General features: G+C 35.2%; 1 protein-coding gene across 2 annotated transcripts in view; it reads right to left on the bottom strand.

Moving 5' to 3' along the window:
• LOC108359836 (uncharacterized) overlaps positions 1-9,553 on the bottom strand; it is a 165,901-nt gene extending 156,348 nt beyond the window's left edge. Inside the window, exon 1 of one of the 2 annotated variants that reach the window (XM_017611900.1) lies at positions 9,472-9,553. The gene's annotated coding sequence lies outside the window, so the exon portion shown is untranslated. The other variant, XM_017611901.1, reaches the window with a different exon arrangement.
• Positions 9,554-12,182: the final 2,629 nt, after the last annotated feature.

Genomic DNA, 12,182 nt, shown 5'->3' on the forward strand with positions numbered 1-12,182 from the left:
TTTTTTTTTTGAAAAAGTTGGTACAACAAAAAATACGAAACACGTTTTCTGTCAGATAGCTAACATGGCGGATAAGAAGAAGAAGTGAAACTACCTTCTAAAAATTATTGTATCATGCCTATAACATACAATTCTTTTTTCACAATTTACTGACATTGTAAAAGAGTTTTGCATACGAGACATAGAGTTAGATACTCTTTTCAGCGAATTCTTAGTCTTTCAAAGTTTTTGCGTAGTTGAAAAAGTTTATTTAAGCCATGAGAAAATATAGATGAAGTCCTTAAATAGCGGTACTTTTCCACAGTTTGAAAAATATGTATTTATGTTTTTTTTTTAATACCACACTAAAACTAAACAACTGAGAGTATCTTAAGTATATAGTTATTTCCTGACGCAGAGAGAAATCGGCTTCTAATTAAAATTTTTTAAGGTGAGCTTCAAATTAAAATTAATTTTAAAATGAAATGTATAGAATTCTTTGACCATTTAAACACCAAACAAATGGTCTCATTATTGCTACTCAAAAGTGTCATACATATAAAAGAATTTATTGGCTTCTGTGTACAATGATGTGTACACTAGGGTGGTCCAAAAAGAGTAAAGTCGGAATTGTAATGCTCTCACACCCTAGGATTGTTCTATATCGAAAAGAAGTATACACCTATTTTTATTGTGAAATTGAAAAATATTTAAAGGCCGCTCAAAGCGATCAAGACTTTCCACGTATTTTTATATTGGAAAAAACACTTATCGTAGAAATGGCATACAATTGTGGAAAATCAATATTTTTCGATCAGAATACTCTGGTTCTCTTCAGGAGACTTTCAGTAACAATACTTTATTGTTTACTTAAAAATTTTTTAATATTAACGATTTTTTATTGGTCCTCCCATTGCATTTTTCGGGGTTTTTGGCGGGCCTTTAAGTTATAGTTGCGAAGAAAAAATGCTTAAATATACAACTGGGTATTATTACTGGGAATCTCCTGCAGAGGAACAAAGTTTTCCGATAGAAAAATATTGATTTTTAAGAATTCTATACCATTTCTACGAAAAGTTGTTTTTTCCCCATATAAAAATATATGGAAAACTTTGAGCGACCTCTAAATGTTTTTTGATTTCAAAATAAAAAATAAGAGTACATTTTTTTCGGTATATAACAATCCTAGGGGTGAGAGCATAAAAATTACGACTTTACCTTTTCACATTTTTGGACCACCCTAGTGTACACTCATGTTAAAATGAATAACATTTTTTTATGAACTATAGTTCTCTGGCGATTTAAAGTATTATCTGTTACTTACATTCATAATTTTGCTATGAATAAAAATGTACTGAAAAGTACAGATTTTTTAGCATGAAAAAGTCTAGCGTACTGATTTCGCGCATAAAAAATCTGGCAACCCTAGACAAGTTCCACGCCCACATTATTATATTTCTAAGTATAAATTAAAGTCATTCATTTGGATAGTAAACCGTTTTTATTATTAGAATTTTTTATTGTAACAGGATATGGAATCCACAATGTACACTTGTACTCAGAAAATTAAGCCACCTAGATCTTTTTTTCAGTATCCATAATATTCGTCATATTATTTTTTATGTTATTTTATAAAGGTTCAGTTCACCTTATTAATATAAATTTATGGGTATGAAGTTTTTTTAAATTTGGTATAAAACTGTACTTTTACTTTAAATTTGGTATAAATTTTGAGCATCGTTTTGAAGTTCGCTGGTATATCGTTTTTGCGGACTGCAGGGCAGTGATGAAATTGATGGTACAATTGTACTTTTTTGGTACATTTTGAATTCCAAAAGTACATTGGTACTACATCGACATTTTTGATACAATTTTGTCAAAATACGGCGCTACGCAAAATTCTCTCGCAATACCATTGTGTATACTTGAAAATTGGAATTTCTGTGGATGAAAATATTATCATCTTTTTCTACCACATAGAAGTAAATACGTGGTGTTTCTTAACAACGATAGACTTGCTAAAACCAACAAACAGTTGCAAAATGTTTTTTTGTGAAACTTCGATTGCGTTGAACGTAACTGTTTTTTTTGTAAAGTTTTTGTGTTACATGCACTTAATAAACATACTTGTACGCTTTTTTTTGATTACCTTGATATATTTATTTGTATTGGTAACTTAGAGTACAACTCCACAAAACATACGTATGCTGTTGTATGGGAAGAGGAGGGGGGAAGACATGGGAAAGTTGGAAAGGGTGAGAGGGTAGGAACAGGACTATGACATATATAGCGTCTTGTAGGAAAAACGCTCCGTGCTCACCACGAAGCTCCTTAAGCGAATGATATCTATTCTCGTCGAGAGTCTGAAAGAAATGCGACCCGAGGTGCTTGAACCTTAGTTTCGCAAAGGCAGGACTCCAGAGAATCAGGTGTTAAGATAATTCCATACCACTATTCACCATGCAGCTGGTGCAGTAAGGGTCATCGATGATATTGAGCCTTACTGCATGCTTACCTATAACGCAATGACCAGTTAGAATGCTCACAAGAAGTGAGAAGTGTAACTTGCTTAGTCTCACGAGCTCCCTGGACCGCCCTTGGTCTACACGTGGTCAGAAGGACTTAGCCACCTTGCATCCAAAAGGTCTTTGCCCAGCGCACGCTGAGCTGACTAAACGCCCATCTGTCCAGAAGGAGACCGCATGAGATCAGCGGAGCACCCAGACCTTGAGCAATTTCTCCAGGGTTCCCTGTAATGCCAGCTCATCGGCTACGCAGTTACCCATGATTTCGCTATGAACCGGAACCCAAATAAGCTTAATAGCGTAGTTATCCGATGCGGTCGATAAGGAAGTACAACCAGTCCTCACCGTTTTCTAACGAACCAACAAACAAACAATCCGAAACCTCCTGTATTGCGGCTACCTCTGCTTGGAAAACGCTTGCGGTTGCCTAATTTCAGATTGATGGAGAGTTTTTTCTGTTTACACTTTTGAATCTAAACGAAAATTCGAGCAGCTGTTCGGATAGCTTGAAAATTGCTGCAAACTATACTGGATATTTTCCTCTGGTGAGATAACAGATGACATTTCACGAACATTTTGTTGCTGGACATGTTTTACTGGAGATGTTAAACGCACGTACCAATAGAGATATTTACCTAATTTAAAAACATATGTGCTTCTATGTATGTATGGTCTTTTAAATGTTGGTACTTTTTCGGCTGATTTAGTACTTTTTTTTGGCCATTTGGTACAAAATTCAAAAACCTATTTATCATCCCTGCTGCAGGGGAGTCGTTTTTGCGGCCCGCCGGCGAAGTGTGCTTTTCATCCGACGGCGACAATTGTTGACAAATTGTTCACCAAAACGAGTCGGAAACGATGTCGTTACGACGCAAAAAATATAGAAAAAAGGTTTTGTCCTAACAGCGGTCGTCCGTCGGCAGGCAATGGCAAACCTCCGATTGTATTTCTGCCATGAAAAACAGCTTCTCATAAAAATACAATCGCCGTTCGGAGTCGGCGTAAAACTGTAGGTCCCTCCGCTTTGTGTGACAATATGAAGGCGCACACCACAAGTCGGAGGAGAAGCTCGGCCAAACACTAACATATGTATAAGCGCCAATCTATATATATATTATATATATATGGAGGTGAATTTTTTGGACACACTCTGTGAGCTGGTGATAAATTTTACCCCTTCGAATTTTAGTTAGACATTTGAATACAAATTGGCCATTTTATAATAATTTTTTCTTTTATACTAAGCTACCAGATTTTTAAGTTAAAATAAATACAAAATTTTATTTTTTCTTTTAAAACCAACAAAAGTCCCACTTTATTTCACAATGCTTTTATTATTCACAAGAACGAAAACATCTCATAGTAAACTTATAAAAAAGAGTAAAATAAAAATTAAGCTAAAGCTTAAGGGGCATCTTTTCACAGCCAAATATATATATTTAAAGAAATAAAAGAGATCATATTAAAAAATGCAATTGTAAAAAATACAGGTCAACCTTCCTTTAAAGAAAAAGTTGCATACACGTTGAGGAGTGGTAATTTTTACAATAGCATCAGCATTTCTCCGCCCACGCTACACCTTCCACAGCAAAAACATAACTGATCAATAACGACAACGAAATGAGAAGATACTGAGAGAATCAAGTTGCTGGAACGCAACATAGGATAGTAATTAAAAAAAATTTAAAGAGGGGTAAATTTTACCACCACCTCCACAGTTAAACGTTAATGTTTCCTAATATGTACCCTTTATGTTGTACTTCGAAAAATTTGTGTCTTTATAATATGTAACATGTTTATCAAAAAAATTATAGTTTAGAAAACTAAAAACTCCTTTTATAATTTCCATTCGTACTGTCATCAGCTACTATCAGTGTTGCCAGAACTTTTTGGACGAACCGGCTAAATTGGCAAATAAAACCGGCTAAAAACGGCTAAAATGTTTCAACTAAATAAATTTCACATGTTTTATTTAAATAAATCACGAGTAAAACAACTATTTCTTAGGGGAAGTTACAAATTCGAGCCGGAAAAAATTTGCAATTAGGAAAAACATATGATTGTGGCACATGGTTTGATTTTTTGTCGACGATAATTTGAATAAACAAGTTCGTTAAATTTAAAAATTTACAAACTGGAGCGATTTTAAAATGAAAAATGTAAGTTAATACTTGTTTACTTAATTAATTTAGTTAATTCCAATGACTTGAAAGGTACTCGGCAAAAAAAAAATGTATTCTTAATCGGAATGCAATCTCAACCAGAGTCGATATAGTAAACCCGACAAAGAAATTGAAACGTATGTTGAAGAAAGTCGGGGTGACATGATATATACACGTAGATCCTGTTTTTGGCCCCTCTGAGAGAATTTCAAAAATTCTGTACAAATTTCTTTTGTTTGAAATGCAACCGTGGACACTAGCTCGCAGAAAAACTTGCAAATTTGCGTTCGTACAGAAAATTGCAAGTTTCTCTACATGAAAGAGAATTTGGGAGCATATTTTCTTACTATCTGATATTTTGAGTGATAATTCTCGCTGGATTTTTGACGAACAAACCTATTGTCTTCCCTACAAGGCCTTTTCAGACTGACCGATTCTCAATACACTCAAATAGAAACCAATACACATAAAAAACGCTGTAAAACTTTCCCTTAAATTTTAGGGCAGTAAAACAACGACCTTAAGTTAACATCAACCGAGGCCATATGTTGACAAGTGATACAAAATCACAGTTACACAAAAGAACTAGTCAGATTTTTCAGAAATCCCTTCAATTCTGATGTAAAATATGATGCCAAAAGACTGCAGATCTCCCATTTAGAAGACCGGTCATATGACCGGCAGGTGTCTCGTAGGATTCCCAGAGAGTTTTTCTTTACAAAGAATTTTGTGCTCTTTTATTTTCATTTTGACTCACTTCAGTGTTGGTTTCTTTAATTCAAGTTGGCATTCGGTTTTTGGAATTTAAATAAGTTCTCAGCAAAAAAGTTTGTTTAAAAAAATACATATGTGTACATAGTGGGCAAATATGATGTTTTATGATTTAGGCAGAATTGAATATGCGCTATCTGGGAAGACAATATCTACATACATGTAATATTTATTCTGTTTGTTGGCACTATATCCAAACACAAACGCATCTTAAGTGTCTTAACAGTGAATCAATTTCTTATTTTCTAAGTTTGCGAATAAAACTTCACACTTAAAATTATCACATTTATAACAAACATTTTATGAAGAAAATCCCTTCTTCGTTTAAAATAAAAATAAGCGAAGTCGGCCCGATTTCATACAACCCTGCCTGACATGAAAACTTTCTCCACGATAAGGCTAGTAGCCATTTCTAACAGATTTTGGGTCGCTTAGTCAAAAATGGAAACATATGTATATACATATTTGAAATTTAAGAAAACAAGGCAAATAGCAAAATCGGCTAAAAACGGCTAATTTTTTTCTGCAAAACGGCTAAAAAATCGGCTGCCGGCTAAATCGAAATTTCTCCGGCTACTATTTAGCTTGAGAATGGAAATCGCTGCATCTTTTAGGCGCATTAATATTACATAGTTACATCCTAAGCTAATAAAAGCGATTATCCTGCCTTCTTCGTATCAAAATATACTAAATTCAAAGATTTTTTTTTAGCCATGCTCTACCAACGAACGCTCGCTAACGATTAAAAATACGATCTTCTCATATTAGCTCATTTTGCGATTGTATTTTACCGCGATAAATACTTGAGCAAACGATCGTTAGCGAAAGCATTGCCTACGTTTTCGTTGTCAAGAGATTGCGCGCAATGATTTTCTGCACCAGCGCTCTTGCCACGGACGATCGCTTTCGTACGTCAGTGATGCCAATAAATTTTTTAAAAGATCCATACCGCGTCTCAAGAAAATCTCTTCTTTTCCCTACGCAAATATAATTTTTTCCTAGAAGTTTCCCTACATATCTTTTTTTATATGTATATCGAAATGAAACAAACAATCTTTTACAAATTCATCTTTTATCCTAAACATTAGAAGCAACTTACAAACCTCGCTCCTTTATTCAGACTCTCATTTTGTGTTATTTATAACAACATAATCGCGTAAATTGTACCTGGGCGTGGAAAAATGTAGATGAATGAATACGCGGTAAAAATGGCATTGAGCAAGCTTGGGTCAAATGAGTAAATATGTTCAAAGTACATACCTTAAATCTTAGAACAGAAAGAAAATTTTGTGAAAAAAGAAACAATTTCAGAATTTAAGTTAATATTGAAAGTCTGTAATTTTTTCCCTACATCGCAAATTTAAGGCTGCATGTAGCTTCTTTTCTCTACTATTGGCATCAATGTCGTAGGCTCGTTCGTTTGCGCTGTTTATCATCGTTGCCGTTTTGATACAATTGTATCATTTTTGATACTTTTTTTTTCTAAATTTTGTGATTTGATACTTAGATACTCTTTTGTTCACAAATGCCCCATTTTGGTACTTTTGCCTGGTAGAAATGAATTTTTGAAAATTATGAGGAGCTTCTCCTCCAATTTCTGGCGTGCGCCTTGATGTTGTCACACAAAGCGGAGGGACCTACAGTTTTACGCCGACTCCGAACGGCGATTGCATTTTTATGAGAAGCTGTTTTTTCATGGCAGAAATACACTCGGAGGTCTGCCATTACCTGCCGAGGGACTAGTCTAAAGGCGAATGATTTTTTTCTTGTTATTTAAAGTCTTAAAATATTATATGTACCTATTTATAAGTTTGATTTAGTAACTCTTATAAGGGAAATACAACCCGGAATTTCTTTGCAAACGCCGCTATTATACGGCCCCTAAACCTGGCGATACCAGTACTTAGAAGTTAATACTCGAGTACCTCTACAAAGTACCGAGTACTTTTTGTACTTCGCTACGCGTGTGCAATTACTTCATGGGTATCGAGTACAACCTGCTAGTATTTACTTCTTTGCTAAATTTGGGAAAATCAACTGAAAATAGGTCTGTGTTGTAGTTTTTGAAAAAAAATAACGATTCAAGATGTTAATCACTTGATTTTGCTAGGATTAAAACTAAAAAAAAAACGCTTGAAAATGGAAAACAATATGTCGTAGTTAGGGTAGGATGTGGAGCCAGCGTGAGATTTTCGGAAGCATCGTCTAGAATTCGTTTTGAAACAGAAGAATCAAACACAAGTAAGCGATTAGCTTTCTCATTTCACTCCTGTTTCAGTACTTTCAAGTAACCCCATTTCATTTCAAAATAGGAGGATATTGAAAGGCAGTTTTCCGCTCTTCATAAGCCTTTCTCCTCTGTATGTTGTTATATTGTAAACGGTCGTTAAACTAAAATTTCTCGTCTGAGTACTTTTGAGTACAAGTAGAATCGAGTATTCCCTGGAGATACTTTGAATAGCATCGAGTATTTTTTCTATACTTTTAATGAGTACAGGCATCGAGTACATGGTGGTATCGGACGAACACTATGTAAGATAATAATAATAATAGATTGGCGCTTACACATATGTTAGTGTTTGGCCGAGCTTCTCCTCCAATTTGCGGCGTGCGCCTTGATGTTGTCACACAAAGCGGAGGGACCTACAGTTTTATGCCGACTCCGAATGTATTTTTATGAGAAGCTGTTTTTTCATGGCAGAAATACACTCGGAGGTTTGCCATTACCTGCCGAGGGACGACCGCTGTTAAGAAAAAACCTTTTTTCTATATTTTTTTGCGATGTTGCTTTGACCAGGGCTTGAACCCAGGCGTTCCGGAGTGGAAACGCACACTGCTTACCACTACACCACAGCGGCCGACACTGTGTTAGATAGGGTCTTTTTATATTTATCTCGAGGGTTGCTTTTTTGAGTTATGACAATACATAAATCTGCACATTGAAATGGAAAGCGAAGACGATTCAAGAATAGATAAGTATAACTTTTCCCAAGGGAATCAAATTTTCGAGCTATATTTGGTGATCCACGTAAACACTTTTCGTACATGGATCTTAGGAAGTTGTGATGACATTAAATGTTTTAATTTTGGGGTTTAGATTTTTTGAGATCAAAAAATTAGATCAGGGACTTTTTTGGTACAAAGATAGTTCAATATATATGTATACGAAAAGGCAGCATACAAAGATTAATATTTGGGAAAGGATGTGACCTGGTCATAGTTGTAAACTGAGCGGAAGTTATTCAATTCGCAACCCATTGTGTCTCACGTTGGGCACATAAAAATCTAGAAATGCATATACAAATATATAATGGAACAATTCATATTCTAGCATACATACAGACGTAGGTACATATCTACGTATGTATATACCTCGCTAAAACAATAACATTTTGGGGATTTCCAAGCAGCTTTTGTGAGTCACGCACTTTATACACTTTGATTCTGTTTGTTGTGAGTGGGCGGTATCGTTTTAATTTTTCTGAATCAACACAATTTATTTACGTATTGTATGTACATTTGTTTCAATATTTAAAGGAACTGGTTACGTTTGTTTCTTTATTTTTAAACTTCGAAACTGCCAACTGACCGGTAGTTTGAGGTTGCAGCATGATTTGCCGGTTTTGCTACAAAAGTGTGTCACCGATTTTCACTTATTTTTGTAGTCGATTTTCGTAAACAACCTAGTGGCGTCTCACAAGCCAAATACATGCACAAAACACAAACTCAAAAACAAATACTCGGAATCAAAACAAAACAAAAAAAAAGCCGAGAAATGTGGGATTTGGCCCCCTTTGGGCTCTTAGCACACTTCAAGGCGATGATCACGTGTTTCACTCAATGTCATCAGATTTAAAGGCGTCCCAAACTTGATTCGCGCGCGCAAATCAACAACGGCAACGACCGCAATGGCACAGCCAGTAGTTAGAGAAGAGGAGCACTGCAGGAGGTTTAACTTTTAGCCGTTTGGTTTTGTTGCGTTGCCGTGGAGCAAGCACTTCCAGTATGCGGATCACGGATCACGGATCACTTACCGATCGGAAGTTATTTAGATCGAACTACAACGACCAGCGCGTTAATATGCAAAGAACAGAAAATTAAATCGGGCGGCTAAGGTGGAAGACAAGCACGCTCGTACACTGGTTTGCCTATAATGTTTGCAACAATTAATTGTGTCGCTTATTTTCCTTATTTTATTTTATTTTATTTTATTTTATTTTATTCCATTCAGTTGATCAGTCGGTCTGCGTTGGTGCGAGATGTAAAGCGGGGCGTTAACAAATGCAAAGAGGCATCGCCTAGAAGCAAAATGATAAATAAATAAAACAAAAAATTCCAATCAAAACAAATAAAGACGAATAACAGACGCACCGAAGGAGCAGAAACGAGCGGCAATCAGAGGCGGGAAAATATGTACATACAAACATACTGGAATAAGCATAGCCAAGTGGTGAGCTGAAGTAGCGAGATAAATGTCGAAGGCGCGCGGATTGTATGTATGCGTGTATGCATTAGGCTGTTCGGTTGATGATTTGCAAAACAAAACCGATTTTCGAGTTATTCGAAAAAGGCGAATTGAAAAAACCCGGTTAGACCCGATATTCGCTTTTACTTTTTTTCGTTTTGATAACGCTTGCAGATAGTCAGAAATGAAAGTCAAAAATGGAATAAAACTATTAAAATTAGAAATGGCTTTTATTTAAAAGACAATTAAATGGAATAAGTTCAAAGCTATTTGTATCTAATAGTGAAGCAAACATTAGATCTAATAAATATTTAACAACTTTGGGACCAGATGATTTTTTAATAGTGGTTAGAAACTTTACCCTTGCCTTTTTCTAAGTATTTTCTGAAACATAATTGTTTGCTGAAATATATCCGGGTTTTTAATTCGTTTTATTAAATAATTTCGTAAAAAGAATCCCCACTGGAATCAGATTTGGTAGAAAAAATATAAATACATTATATACCGACACCTTTTCGCCACAATATGTGTTTCTACGAAATATTACTTCAAGCTGCATTTTGCTTAGCTTTTTAACAATTTGGTTCAAAAATGCTCATTTAGCAGCACTACATGAACATATATCGCATTTAAACAAAAAGAAAATCAAAATTAAAAAAAAAATCGTTTAGTAAATTCTACGGATATTTTAAGTAACCGCATATCTAAAAAACATCTTGTACATTGCTGTATTTTTGCTTAAGTGCATTGAAGCGTATGCTTCAAACGCGAATGCTGCCAAATGAAATGTTCTGTTATTAATTTTAAAGCACATTGATTTGCTCCAATTTGAAAAATATACGTATACCAAAGAATAATTTTCGAAGGGAACTTGATTGTATTTAATATTATGTCCACACGGCAATGAAAACAAGTTGTTTATGACTCATTCGTGATATTACTCGAAAACATGTTAAAAGTACGTGTTTTCGCACTGCAAAAACTGTCAAACTTTATTATGAACCAATCATAATAACCTCGAAAACAGTTAAAATTTCGCTGTGTTTTCATAAGCATCTCTGTGTTCGATAACTTTTTGTCAAAACAAAATCGATGGTTTGCCGTCACTAGTTGAAAAAAAGAATAAGAACAATAATAAGAAAAAATCTGGATGGAGAAGAAAAAAAGAAATATTTATAAAAAGCGAACTGCTTGGTGCGCACAAAGCGAAGCTTTTCTTTTGGAGCTCTGGGAGGCTTTATTTCACTCGGAGCAATAGAGAAATGTCAACGAAAACGCGTTAGTAAACACGACGAATGCCGTTTGGACGGTTATGTTTAATATTGAAAACATCTCCTGAAAACAACTTGTTCTCATTGCCGTGTGGACATAATATAAGTGCAAAATTGGAAGCCAAGTATTGTTTCCGGTTGTATAAATATGCATAAACATTTTCGAATAAAACCGGCTAAAACCGGTTTGGAAAAACTGCGTCAATCACCCTAGTACATACATACATACTAGGGATGTTGCGAATGTGGAATTTTAGACATCCGCGGATGCGAATGCGGATGCGAATATCTAAAAGCTAACATCCGCGGATGCGGAATCTAGCATAATGGCGCTTACAAGAAAAACCAGATGTGTCAGGTTTTTCTAAAACTTTTTAAAAAGAATTCTTCATTCTCATTCCTTTGGCTGTTTCAGAATTTGGGGAATCTATTACTTCATGAGCGTTTTTCGATTTTAGTTTTTGTAATTCATTTTTAATACCTTCTTCTCCGACCGGTTTGAACAATTTGTGCTTATAGCGAGCTAAATAGGTGGATATTGAAAAGAAATGATTATTTTTTTGCCAGGAGTGAAGTTTTTTGATCAAAATTCTGTTTTCAAAGCCGTGGCTGTCAGCCGAATCGCATCAGAATATTGTTATTAAAAAAAAGCACCACGTTTTTTTAATAAGAATTTGAATCTCAGATAGTTACGTAACTCGCTTGTTGAGAAATTTAAGCATTACGAAAAAATGTTTAGGTCTTTCACTTGCCTCGACAACCCTCCACACTCTGAGGATAGCCGAGAAAATAAAGGTGGGCATGTTATTAGTCCACCTAAAAAGACAGCCACGGATTCTAGTAAAAAAAATTTTCCATCCCAGTCCTTGGAGCTTATTAATTTATCTTCTCCATGCCCTCAGGCATTGGAGCCTCCGATATCTAAAGCCATATCCACTAGGTCTACTTCTAAAAATAGTCAAACCGTTGATTTAACAGTGTTGCCATCAACATCTCAAGCTCCACTGTC

Source organism: Rhagoletis zephyria, unplaced genomic scaffold (assembly GCF_001687245.7).
Source record: "Rhagoletis zephyria isolate East Lansing unplaced genomic scaffold, Rhagoletis_zephyria_1.1 Rzeph_scaffold_00475, whole genome shotgun sequence".
Taxonomy (NCBI): domain Eukaryota; kingdom Metazoa; phylum Arthropoda; class Insecta; order Diptera; family Tephritidae; genus Rhagoletis; species Rhagoletis zephyria.